This window comes from Lolium rigidum, chromosome 2 (genome assembly GCF_022539505.1).
Source record: "Lolium rigidum isolate FL_2022 chromosome 2, APGP_CSIRO_Lrig_0.1, whole genome shotgun sequence".
Lineage (NCBI taxonomy): Eukaryota > Viridiplantae > Streptophyta > Magnoliopsida > Poales > Poaceae > Lolium > Lolium rigidum.
The window spans coordinates 64,077,705-64,091,303 of record NC_061509.1 but is presented as its reverse complement, the minus strand read 5'-3'; positions in this window follow the sequence as shown (position 1 = coordinate 64,091,303).

The following is a 13,599-nucleotide window of genomic DNA, read 5'->3' as shown; positions in this document are numbered from 1 at the left end:
TGCTCTTTGAATAATACCTATTGTGATCCTGACGATACGCATCTTCTCTCTCTTTTTTTATCGAGTTGTATGGCACCCTTACTTTCGGTAACCCAGCAAGATCACAACTCGACGGTGCAGAATCGAGCGGCCGCTCCGGCCGGGAATTTCTTCTGGTTAACAATCTTCCATCAGATGTGTTTCTATTGTTGTTGTGACGAAGGATCTCGCCCGGATGACAAAATCCAGTCGTCGCGATTCCCACAGACGGCGCCAATTGACGGGGGAACACCTCGCCAATGCCTACGTATTGTAGACTTGGGTTTCGGGAGAGAGCGACGATGGAGATTCCGGGAGCGAGATTAGGCATACGACGTACCCAGCTTCGGGTCCCCTCGGTGGAGGATCCCTACGTGCTGCTAGCAATCCAGTATATGATCACAGATGTGTTTACAGGGTGCCGCCATAGGCGGAGCTATGTTGTCTATCTATTGTCCTCTATCTTCTGTCTATATGTTGGTCTCCTCTATCGGGTGCCCTGGCTGGCTTTATATATGAAACCAGCCTAGGGTTTTACAAGAGTCCTAGTCGACTACTTCTTCGGGTTGCCTTGTTGGGTCTTCTCCATATTTGGTCTTCTCCATATTGGGCCGAGCCAGGTATACTAATAATGGGTACCCGAAGGGTATGCCCATGTCACTCGGGGAATTGGCTACAGGATGATTTCTCTTCTTCTCTTCTAGCAACTTGCAAAGCAAAAATTTTGTCTTGTGTCCCCAACTTCACCGTGGTTGTCAAGAACAAGTTTTCGTACTAGTAATATAAAATATAAATATACCTAAAGGGAAGTAAAGTAAGTAAACTAAGCAAGCAGGATTAAAAGTAATAAAGAGATGGTTGTTTTTTAGTATTGTGTGTTTGCAAGTGAAGAAAGTATTTTTGAATTTTGGATTAAGAAATAATAGAAAAAAATGAAGTGTGGCAATTGTCTTGGAAAGGTATTTCTAATGATTTTAAAATGAACCGGGGTTCATGGGTTCACTTGTCTACTCTCTTTTTAAATTATAGTGGATACACACAATTTATCAAAGACATAATATTGGTGAAATTTCAACATGTGTTTGATAAGCATTCATATGTGCATCACGACCTAACATAGAGATGATGCAACACATCTCTCTTATACTTCTCAAGAAAGGAAAGAATCCAAGAAATTTTGAACTAAGAATCAACAGAGCATAGCCTTAACTAATTTGACATGATGTTTCAATCACAAATATGCTACATTGACCAAACAAGATTACTTAACTGTCACAAGATAATTATAGTTCATGAATTCACTTTATCCCTAGTGAGGAAGCAAAACAAGGGTAAATACCATAGTACATCTTGAATTTGTTGTCACTATTCAATCACTACCACCATGCTACAACATATAATACACACTTCTCCCCACACATGTTATTGCCTACAAGTTGGATCAGAACAAGTACTTAAGAAAGGGGTACATGATATGCATCTATCAATACATATTACACATAATATGTTCCAATCTGATATATTAAATTGTAGAACAAAGATCCACCACATATGAATTAAATATATGACCATAATCATGTTGGGCAGCTCATATGAAAAACAAAAGAGAAATAGATCAAGCTACTGCCACAAACCCATAGTCCAGAGGTGGACTACTCCCTCTTCATCATGGTGATGATGGTGGAGACGTTGGAGAAGGTAGAGATCCCTCTGCTGGCATGTACTTGTAGTACGCAGACACGCTGTTGGGGAACCCCACAGCAGCAAGTTTTCCCTCAGTACGAAACCAAGGTTTAATCGACCAGTAGGAGAAAGGCGTGACTTCTGAAGGTGTTGCTAGCTGACTAGTGGCAGGACGCACTACCGGCATCAGCAACAACATGGAACCTGCACACAACACAACCCAAATACTTTTCCCCAACTTACAGTGAGGTTGTCAATCTCACCGGTTTGCTGAACACAAAGGATTAGACGTATCGAATTGAAGGAGATGTTTGCAGAAAAGTAAATAGAACATTATTGCAGTTGAATTTATCAGTAAAGAAAATAGGACCGGGGTCCACAGTTCACTAGAGGTGTCTCTCCATAAAGAAATAGCATGTTGGGTGAACAAATTACAGCTGGCCAATTGACAGAATATCGATCGATACATGACAAGATGATTACTATGATAATTTGGTATTGGGCTACAACATAATACATAGACTGTAATCCAACAACGTCTATGACTAATAATCCACCTACAGGTTAGCGTCCGCACCCCTTCCAGTATAAAGTTGCAAGCAACAGACTATCGCATTAAGCAATGTGTGTAAAGTAAACAATAGAATTACCCTTGGATAAAAATATTTTTGGGTTATCCCTAGTAGCAACAGCACATCTACAACCTTAGAGGTAATAAACTCACTCTCCCAGGAAACTAGAGGCATGAGCCTACTATCGAGCATAAATACCCCCTCTTGAAGTCACAAGTGTACACTTCGCCAGAGTTTCTACTAGCAACGGAGAGCATGCAAGATCACAAATAACATATGACATGAATATATAATCAATCTCAACATAGTATTCAATGTTCATCGGATCCTAGCAAACCAACATAGAGGATTACATAAAGATGATCTTGATCATGTAGGGCAACTCACAAGATCGATACATGAAGCACATGGTGGAGAAGACAACCATCTAGCTACTGCTATGGATCCATAGTCCAGGGATGAACTACTCACGCATCACTTCGGAGGCGGGCATGGCGATGTAGATGCCTATGGCGATGATTTCCCCCTCCGGCAAGGTGCCAGGAAGAGCTTCAGAACCCCCCGAGATGGGTTCGGCGATGGCGGCCGCGACGGAACTTTTCATGGATGGAGGTTCGGGTATCTAGGGTTTTCCCGAGAAGATGTATAAATAGGCGGAGGATTGAGGTCGGTGGGGTGCCTAGGGGGCCCATACCTACCCTAGGCACGGGCCAGCCCTAGGCCGCGCCTAGGGGTGGGCTGGGTGCCCTGGTGCGCCCCTTCGTCCCTCCTCCGGACTTCGTCTTCGTTTCAGTAAAATATTGACTTCAGCTTTTGTTTCGTCCAATTCCGAGAATATATCATGTACAACTTTTCTAAAATACAAAAACAACAGAAAACAGGGAACTGGCACTGTGTCATCTTGTTAATAGGTTAGTGCCGGAAATCGTGTAAAAGTGCAACGAAGTGTAAAAAAACACATATGAATTGGTGTAAAACAAGCATGGAACATCAAAAATTATAGATACATTTGAGACGTATCAGCATCCCCAAGCTTAATTCCTGCTCGTCCTCGAGTAGGTAAGTGATAACAAAATAATTTTTGAGGTGACATGAAGCCAACACAATCTTGATCAAGCATGTAAAGCATTGTGAGATGGGACCTAAGTACTCTAACATAGGCATAATAGATATAATTCAATTGAACTTAGCAACTATGTTATAACATGAAGAGTAACTTAAACAAAGGATCATGAATAATAGTGCAGAATCATAGAGTAAACATAATAAAGTAGTACTCAACATGTCCTTATGGAATAGCAAAACATAAATGCAAGGACACCTTCAAAGTTCAGAGAGTGACTAGATACAAATAATTTAATAACAAGCAATAGCACAATTATGAATCAATCAATAATAATTTTGGGACTATGCACATTGCACTAAGAATGACAACTATACTCTCTTAATTGGTGCATAAAGTAGAAGGTGGATACTCAACATGAAAGTAAAAGAAAGACCCTTCACAGAGGGAAGCAGGGATTACCCATGTGCTAGAGATTTTTATTTTGAAAGCAATAAGAGTGTTAATTTTTTTGAGAGGTGGTACTCATGTCAATGGTAGTAATAAATAGTATGGCTTATGCATAATTACTTCCTATAAGTTTCCTTGCCTCATGCATAATATAAAAATAGTGCTCACACCTTGTCCTAATTAGCTTCGACTTCCATGGACTTTCATCACATACATATGTTTTAACCAAGTGTCACAAAGGGGTACCTCCTTGCCTCCTCTACAAAGGTCCTTATGAGATTAATCTCATTTGATTTCTCAATTTTGATGAATCTCAACTTTTTGGACATCCATACCGGGAAAGCTAGGACAACAGATATATGGACTTTTGCCCAGCTGAAACTTCCACCATGTGAACATGGCTTTAGTTGGCGGCCCAATGTTCCTCTCTAACAATATGCATACTCAAATCTTTGTAACTCATGGTAAATCTCCCTTACTTTAAAGAAGATGAGCATGCATAGTAATTCTCATGATATTCAACAAAAATATATTGATGGTGTTCCCCATGACAGCATGGTTATCACACAACAAGCAACTTATAAGAACTAAAAATGTATAAGACATAATACTTACTACAATAGTTTTTAGACTAATTTCCCATGAGCTATAATTTACACAAATCATGTGATTATTTTTGAACGTTTAAAGGTAGCACACAAGCAATTTACTTTGGAGTGGCAGTGAAATACCACATATAGGTAGATATGGTGGACACAATTGGCAACTCTGGTTTTTGGTGGTTGGATGCACGAGTAGAGATCATACTCAGTACAGGTGAATGCTAGCCAAAGACTGGAAGCGACCAACTAAGAGAGCAATAATGGCCATAATCATGCATATCGACAAAACACTATCAATCAAAGCATAAAGTGATATTACAAATAAAAAACTAAATGATCATAGAGGCTTTAGTTGATTCGTTATAGTCATAACATGGTATAAGCATGTGCCAAATCAACCCAATAAAGCATCAAAGGTGAATACCACAATATCATGCTTTTATGATAGAAACAACATATGATTCTTTAAATGACACATTATGCACTCTCAACCATTTGAAACAAGTCATGCTAAAACAATAAATACTAAGCATATGACAAAAATAACATCCAACAAGACATGGCAAAGTCTATGGCACAGTCTAGACAAGCTTCCATTTGCATCACTATAGTCATGAAATATTTTGCTCGTATCCAACACCAATCAACTTATTTGAAATAACTCTTAGAGATAAAATACAATATGGACTAGGGAGCTAATCATACATAAATAAAGAATACTAACGTGCTCTGAGCAAAATTCAAGTTAAAGAACAAGAGCTAAATGTAGTACCAGAAAACTAGAACACTCGAGAACAATAACAGCGAAAACTAGAGCGTTCTATGCAATTAAAAAGGAGCGGGTCTTTCTCCAAAACAAATATGCTGGGATCTAGCATATGATACTGCAAACAAAACAAAACAAAACAACAAAAAAAACGCTCCAAGAACAACACATAGCGTATGAAGCAATAAAAATATAGCGTATAAAGAGATGACATGTTGCTTTGTTGATGAACAGGGGATGCCTTGGGCATCCCAAAGATTTAACGCTTGTACCTCTTGAATATGTCTTGGGGTGCAGGGGCATCCCCAAGCTTGAGCTTTTGTCCATTCTTCATCTCATCACATCATTCTTCTTTCCCTACATTTGAAAACTTCCTTCATACAAAAACTTCACACAATTCTTCATTAGCAACATTAGTACAATCAAAATAAACGAATCCACTTGTGTTCAGTACTAACATATATAAAACATCTATCAAAGCATAAGCTATTGTAGCAACCTTTCAAAAAGTTCTCTGATCAAAATAACTCAAAAAGAAAGAGATTTAAGAGGTGAATGCAAATAGTGTAGAAATCTGTCAAAACAGAACATCAGGTAAAGATCGAAATTTTTGAAAATCCTCTGTTGCTTATCTCGAAAAGTGGCCAACTAACGAAAGTTAGATAATAAACTGGGGCATATGCATAAACAATGACAGCTCAAAATTCCGCTCTGGCTATCTTTACGGATTTTTATGATAACAACACAAAATCTGTTTTCAGGACAACAACTTCCCCAAACATTACTTTCTTCCTATTAGAGGCTATTCTTGGCACAAAAACGAAATAAAAATGTTAAGGAGAGGTCATTACAGGGGTAATAATTTCCAATACTCAACAAAAATAAAAAATACTATAAATAAAACATGGGTTGTCTCCCATAAGCGCTTTTCTTTAACGCCTTTCAGCTAGGCGCAGTAAAAATGCGAGCATCAAGTATTATCAAATGAAGAAGCATCAACATCATAATTTGTTCTAATGATAGAGTAATAAGATGACTTCCTCTTTTATAGGGAAGTGTTCCATACATTTCTTGAGTGGGAATTGATATTTAATAATCCCATCTCTCATATCAATAGCAGCACCAACTGTTCTAAGAAACGGTCTTCCCAATATAATCGGACAAGAAGTATTGCATTCAATATCCAAAACAACAAAATCAACGGGGACCGGGTTATTTTTAACCATAATAAGAACATTATCAACTTTCCCCAAAGGTTTCTTTGCAGCAATATCAACAAGATGAACATACAAATAACATTTTTCCAACGGTGGCAATTCAAGCATATCATATCTTTTTTCAGGCATAATAGAAATACTTGCACCAAGATCACATAAAGCATTGCAGTCAAAACCATCTATTTTTATCTTAATGATGGGCTCCCAGCCATCTTCTAACTTTTTAGGAATTGAGGCTTCACGTTTTAATTTCTCCTCTCCCATTTGCATAAGAGCATTTGTCATCATGTGCTTTGTAAAAACCATATTTATAGCACTAGCATTAGGACTTCTAGCAAGCTTTTGTAAGAACTTAATTACTTCAGAGATATTACAATCATCAAAATCAAACTCATGTTTATCAAAGGTAAAAGGAATCTTGTCTCCCATACTCTGAAAAAATTCAGCACACTGATACGTCTCCGACGTATCGATAATTTCTTATGTTCTATGCCATATTATTGATGATACCTACATGTTTTATGCACACTTTATGTCATATTCGTGCATTTTCTGGAACTAACCTATTAACAAGATGCCGAAGTGCCGATTGCTCGTTTTCTGCTGTTTTTGGTTTCAGAAATCCTAGTAACGAAATATTCTCGGAATTGGACGAAATCAAAGCCCAGGGACCTATTTTTCCACGAAGCTTCCAGAAGTCCGAAGACGAGATGAAGAGGGGCCACGAGGGGGCCACACCCTAGGGCGGCGCGGCCCCCCCCTTGGCCGCGCGGCCCTGTGGTGTGGGGCTCTCGTGCCGCCTCTTGACCTACCCTTCCGCCTACTTAAAGCCTCCGTGACGAAACCCCCGCACCGAGAGCCACGATACGGAAAACCTTACCGAGACGCCGTCGCCGCCGATCCCATCTCGGGGGATCCGAGAGATCGCCTCCGGCACCCTCGCCGGAGAGGGGAATCATCTCCCGGAGGACTCTACACCGCCATGGTCGCCTCCGGAGTGATGAGTGAGTAGTCTACCCCTGGACTATGGGTCCATAGCAGTAGCTAGATGGTTGTCTTCTCCCCATTGTGCTTCATTGTTAGATCTTGTGAGCTGCCTAACATGATCAAGATCATCTATATGTAATTCTATATGTTGTGTTTGTCGGGATCCGATGGATAGAGAATACTATGTCATGCTAATTATCAAGTTATTATACATGTGTTGTTTATGATCTTGCATGCTCTCCGTTTCTAGTAGAGGCTCGGCCAAGTTTTTACTTTTAACTCCAAGAGGGAGTACTTATGCTCGATAGTGGGTTCATGCCCGCATTGACACCCGGGACGAGTGACGAAAGTTCTAAGGTTGTGTTGTGCTGTTGCCACTAGGGATAAAACATTGGCGCTATGTCCGAGGATGTAGTTGTTGATTACATTACGCACCATACTTAATGCAATTGTCTGTTGTTAGCAACTTAATACTGGAGGCGGTTCGGATGATAACCTGAAGGTGGACTTTTTAGGCATAGATGCAGTTGGATGGCGGTCTATGTACTTTGTCGTAATGCCCAATTAAATCTCACTATACTTATCATGTCATGTATGTGCATTGTTATGCCCTCTCTATTTGTCAATTGCCCGACCGTAATTTGTTCACCCAACATGCTTTTATCTTATGGGAGAGACACCTCTAGTGAACTGTGGACCCCGGTCCATTCTTTAATACTCGAAATACAAATCTGCTGCAATACTTGTTTTACTATTTTCTCTCGCAAACAATCATCTTCCACACAATACGGTTAATCCTTTGTTACAGCAAGCCGGTGAGATTGACAACCTCACCGTTTCGTTGGGGCAAAGTACTTTGGTTGTGTTGTGCAGGTTCCACGTTGGCGCCGGAATCTCCGGTGTTGCGCCGCACTACATCCCGCCGCCATCAACCTTCAACGTGCTTCTTGGCTCCTCCCGGTTCGATAAACCTTGGTTTCTTTCCGAGGGAAAACTTGCTGCTGTGCGCACCATACCTTCCTCTTGGGGTTGCCCAACGAACGTGTGAAATACACGCCATCAAGCTCTTTTTCCGGCGCCGTTGCCGGGAGATCAAGACACGCTCGCAAGGGGAGTCTCCACTTCTCAATCTCTTTACTTTGTTTTTGTCTTGCTTTATTTTATTTACTTACTTTGTTTGCTGCATTATATCAAAACACAAAAAAATTAGTTGCTAGCTTTACTTTATTTACTGTCTTGCACTCTATATCAAAAACATAAAAAAATTAGTTTACTTGCATTTACTTTATCTAGTTTGCTTTATTTACTACTGCTAAAATGGCCACTCCTGAAAATACTAAGTTGTGTGACTTCACTAGCACAAATAATAATGATTTCTTATGCACACCTATTGCTCCACCTGCTACTACAGCAGAATTCTTTGAAATTAAACCTGCTTTACTTAATCTTGTTATGCGAGAGCAATTTTCTCGGTGTTAGTTCCGATGATGCTCGCTGCCCATCTCAATAATTTTGTTGAACTATGTGAAATGCAAAAGTATAAAGATGTAGATGGTGACATTATAAAATTAAAATTGTTCCCTTTCTCATTAAGAGGAAGAGCTAAAGATTGGTTGCTATCTCTCGCCTAAGAATAGTATTGATTCATGGACTAAATGCAAGGATGCTTTTATTGGTAGATATTATCCCCCTGCTAAAATTATATCTTTGAGGAGTAGCATAATGAATTTTAAACAATTAGATAATGAACATGTTGCTCAAGCTTGGGAAAGAATGAAATCTCTCGGTTAAAAATTGCCCAACCCATGGACTCGACTACTTGGATGATCATCCAAAACTTCTATGCAGGACTAAATTTTTCTTCGCGGAATTTATTGGATTCAGCTGCTGGAGGTACATTTATGTCCATCACTCTTGGTGAAGCAACAAAGCTTCTTGATAATATGATGGTTAATTACTCTGAATGGCACACGGAAAGAGCTCCACAAGGTAAGAAGGTAAATTCCGTTGAAGAATCCTCTTCCTTGAATGATAAGGTTGATGCTATTATGTCTATGCTTGCGAATGATAGGACTAATGTTGATCCTAATAATGTTCCATTAGCTTCATTGGTTGCCCAAGAAGAACATGTTGATGTAAACTTCATTAAAAATAATAATTTCAACAACAATGCTTATCTGAACAATTCTAGTAATAACTATAGGCCATATCCTTATAATAATGGTAACGGTTATGCTAATTCTTATGGGAATTCTTACAACAATAATAGGAATACACCCCCTGGACTTGAAGCCATCCTTAAAGAATTTATTAGTACACAAACTGCCTTTAACAAATCTGTTGAGGAAAAGCTCAATAAAATTGATATTCTTGTTTCTAGAGTTGATAGTCTTGCCTCTGATGTTGATCTTTTGAAATCGAAAGTTATGCCTAATAGGGATATTGAAAATAAAATTGTTACTACATCAAATGCCATCCAAGTTAGAATTAATGAGAATATAAGATTAATGGCTGAACTCGCGTGCTAGGTGGGATAGAGAAGAAAATGAAAAACTAGCTAAAGAGGAAAATGTAGCTAAAGTTTGGACGATTACCACCACTAGCAATGCTAATGATTCATATGTTGCTGCACCTCCTACTATCCATGATAAAATAATTGGTGTTAGCAAAGCTTCTACTCCTAGTGCAAAGCGCGCAAAATTACCCGAAACTGCTAAAACCGTCGAAACCGCTTGTGATAAAACTGCTGAAATTTTTTCCAACCTTGGGGATGATAATCCCATTGCTTTAGATTGTAATGATTTAGATTTTGATGATTGCCACATCTCTGAAGTTATAAAGTTCTTGCAAAAACTTGCTAAGAGTCCCAATGCTAGCGCTATAAATTTGGCTTTCACAAAACATATTACAAATGCTCTCATAAAAGCTAGAGAAGAGAAACTAAAACTTGAAACTTCTATTCCTAGAAAGCTAGAGGATGGTTGGGAGCCCATCATTAAAATGAGAGTCAAAGATTTTGATTGTAATGCTTTATGTGATCTTGGTGCAAGTATTTCGTTATGCCTAAAAAAGTCTATGATATGCTTGACTTGCCACCATTGAAAAATTGTTATTTGGATGTTAATCTCGCTGATAATGCTAAAAAGAGACCTTTGGGGAAAGTTGATAATGTTCATATTATGGTTAACAATAACCTTGTCCCCGTTGATTTTGTTGTCTTGGATATTGAATGCAATGCATCTTGCCCCATTATATTGGGAAGACCTTTTCTTCGAACCGTTGGTGCTACTATTGATATGAAGGAAGGTAATATTAAATATCAATTTCCTCTCAAGAAAGGTATGGAACACTTCCCTAGAAAGAGAATGAAGGTACCTTATGATTCTATCATTAGAACAAATTATGATGTTGATGCTTCATCTCTTGATGTTACTTGAGTTACACTTTCTGCGCCTAGTCGAAAGGCGTTAAAGAAAAGCGCTTATGGGAGACAACCCATGTTTTTACCTACAGTACTTTGTTTTATATTTGTGTCTTGGAAGTTGTTTACTACTGTAGCAACCTCTTCTTATCTTAGTTTTATGTTTTGTTGTGCCAAGTAAAGTCTTTGATAGAAAAGTAAGTACTAGATTTGGATTACTGCGCAGAAACAGATTTCTTTGCTGTCACGAATCTGGGTCTAATTCTCCGTAGGTAACTCAGAAAATTATGCCAATTTACGTGAGTGATCCTCAGATATGTACGCAACTTTCATTAAATTTGAGCATTTTCGTTTGAGCAAGTCTGGTGGCCTAATAAAATCCATCTTTACGGACTGTTCTGTTTTGACAGATTCTGTCTTTTATTTCGCATTGCCTCTTTTGCTATGTTGGATGAATTTCTTTGATCCACTAATGTCCAAGTATCTTTATGCAATGTCCAGAAGTGTTAAGAATGATTGTGTCACCTCTGAACATGTGAATTTTTATTATGCACTAACCCTCTAATGAGTTGTTTCGAGTTTGGTGTGGAGGAAGTTTTCAAGGATCAAGAGAGGAGTATGATGCAATATGATCAAGGAGAGTGAAAGCTCTAAGCTTGGGGATGCCCCGGTGGTTCACCCTCGCATATATTAAGAAGACTCAAGCGTCTAAGCTTGGGGATGCCCAAGGCATCCCCTTCTTCATCAACAACATTATCAGGTTCCTCCCCTGAAACTATATTTTTATTCGGCCACATCTTATGCACTTTGCTTGGAGCGTCGGTTTGTTTTTGTTTTTTGTTTTGTTTGAATAAAATGGATCCTAGCATTCACTTTATGGGAGAGAGACACGCTCCGCTGTTGCATATGGACAAATATGTCCTTAGGTTCTACTCATAGTATTCATGGCGAAGTTTCTCCTTCGTTAAATTGTTATATGGTTGGAATTGGAAAATGCTACATGTAGTAACTCTAAAATGTCTTGGATAATTTGATACTTGGCAATTGTTGTGCTCATGTTTAAGCTCTTGCATCATATACTTTGCACCCATTAATGAAGAAATACTTAGAGCTTGCTAATTTGGTTTGCATATTTGGTTTCTCTAGAGTCTAGATAACATCTAGTATTGAGTTTTGAACAACAAGGAAGACGGTATGGAGTCTTATAATGTTTACCATATGTCTTTTATGTGAGTTTTGCTGTACCGTTCATCCTTGTGTTTGTTTCAAATAACCTTGCTAGCCTAAACCTTGTATCGAGAGGGAATACTTCTCATGCATCCAAAATACTTGAGCCAACCACTATGCCATTTGTGTCCACCATACCTACCTACTACATGGTATTTATCCGCCATTCCAAAGTAAATTGCTTGAGTGCTACCTTTAAAACTCCATCATTCACCTTTGCAATATATAGCTCATGGGAACAAATAGCTTAAAAACTATTGTAGTATTGAATATGTACTTATGCACTTTATCTCTTATTAAGTTGCTTGTTGAGCGGTAACCATGTTTCGGGGACGCCATCAACTATTCCTTGTTGGATATCATGTGAGTTGCTATGCATGTCCGTCTTGTCCGAAGCAAGAGAGATCTACCACCTTCATGGTTGGAGCATGCATATTGTTAGAGAAGAACTTTGGGCCGCTAACTAAAGCCATGATTCATGGTGGAAGTTTCAGTTTGGACACATATCCTCAATCTCATATGAGAATAATAATTGTTGCCACATGCTTATGCATAAAAGAGGAGTCCATTATCTCGTTGTCCATGTTGTCCCGGTATGGATGTCTAAGTTGAGAATAATCAAAAGCGAGAAATCCAAAATGCGAGCTTTCTCCTTAGACCTTTGTACAGGCGGCATGGAGGTACCCCATTGTGACACTTGGTCAAAACATGTGCATTGCAAAGATCCGGTAGTCCAAGTTAATTAGGACAAGGTGCGGGCACTATTAGTATACTATGCATGAGACTTGCAACTTGTAAGATATAACTTTCATAACTCATATGCTTTATTACTACCGTTGACAAAATTGTTTCATGTTTTCAAAATAAAAGCTCTAGCACAAATATAGCAATCGATGCTTTCCTCTTTGAAGGACCATTCTCTTTACTTTTATGTTGAGTCAGCTCACCTATCTCTCTCCACCCCAAGAAGCAAACACTTGTGTGAACCGTGCATTGATTCCTACATACTTGCATATTGTACTTGTTATATTACTCTATGTTGACTATTATCCATGAGATATACATGTTACAAGTTGAAAGCAACCGCTGAAACTTAATCTTCCTTTGTGTTGCTTCAATACCTTTACTTTGATTTATTGCTTTATGAGTTAACTCTTATGCAAGACTTATTAATACTTTTCTTGAAGTACTATTCATGAAAAGTCTTTGCTTTATGATTCACTTGTTTACTCATTACATCACCGTTGTTTTGATCGCTGCATCCACTACATATGTTTACAAATAGTATGATCAAGGTTATGATGGCATATCACTTCAGAAATTATCTTTGTTATCGTTTTACCTGCTCGGGACGAGCAGAACTAAGCTTGGGGATGCTTGATACGTCTCCGACGTATCGATAATTTCTTATGTTCTATGCCATATTATTGATGATACCTACATGTTTTATGCACACTTTATGTCATATTCGTGCATTTTCCGGAACTAACCTATTAACAAGATGCCGAAGTGCCGCTTGTCGTTTTCTCGCTGTTTTTGGTTTCGAAATCCTAGTAACGAAATATTCTCGGAATTGGACGAAATCAAAGCCCG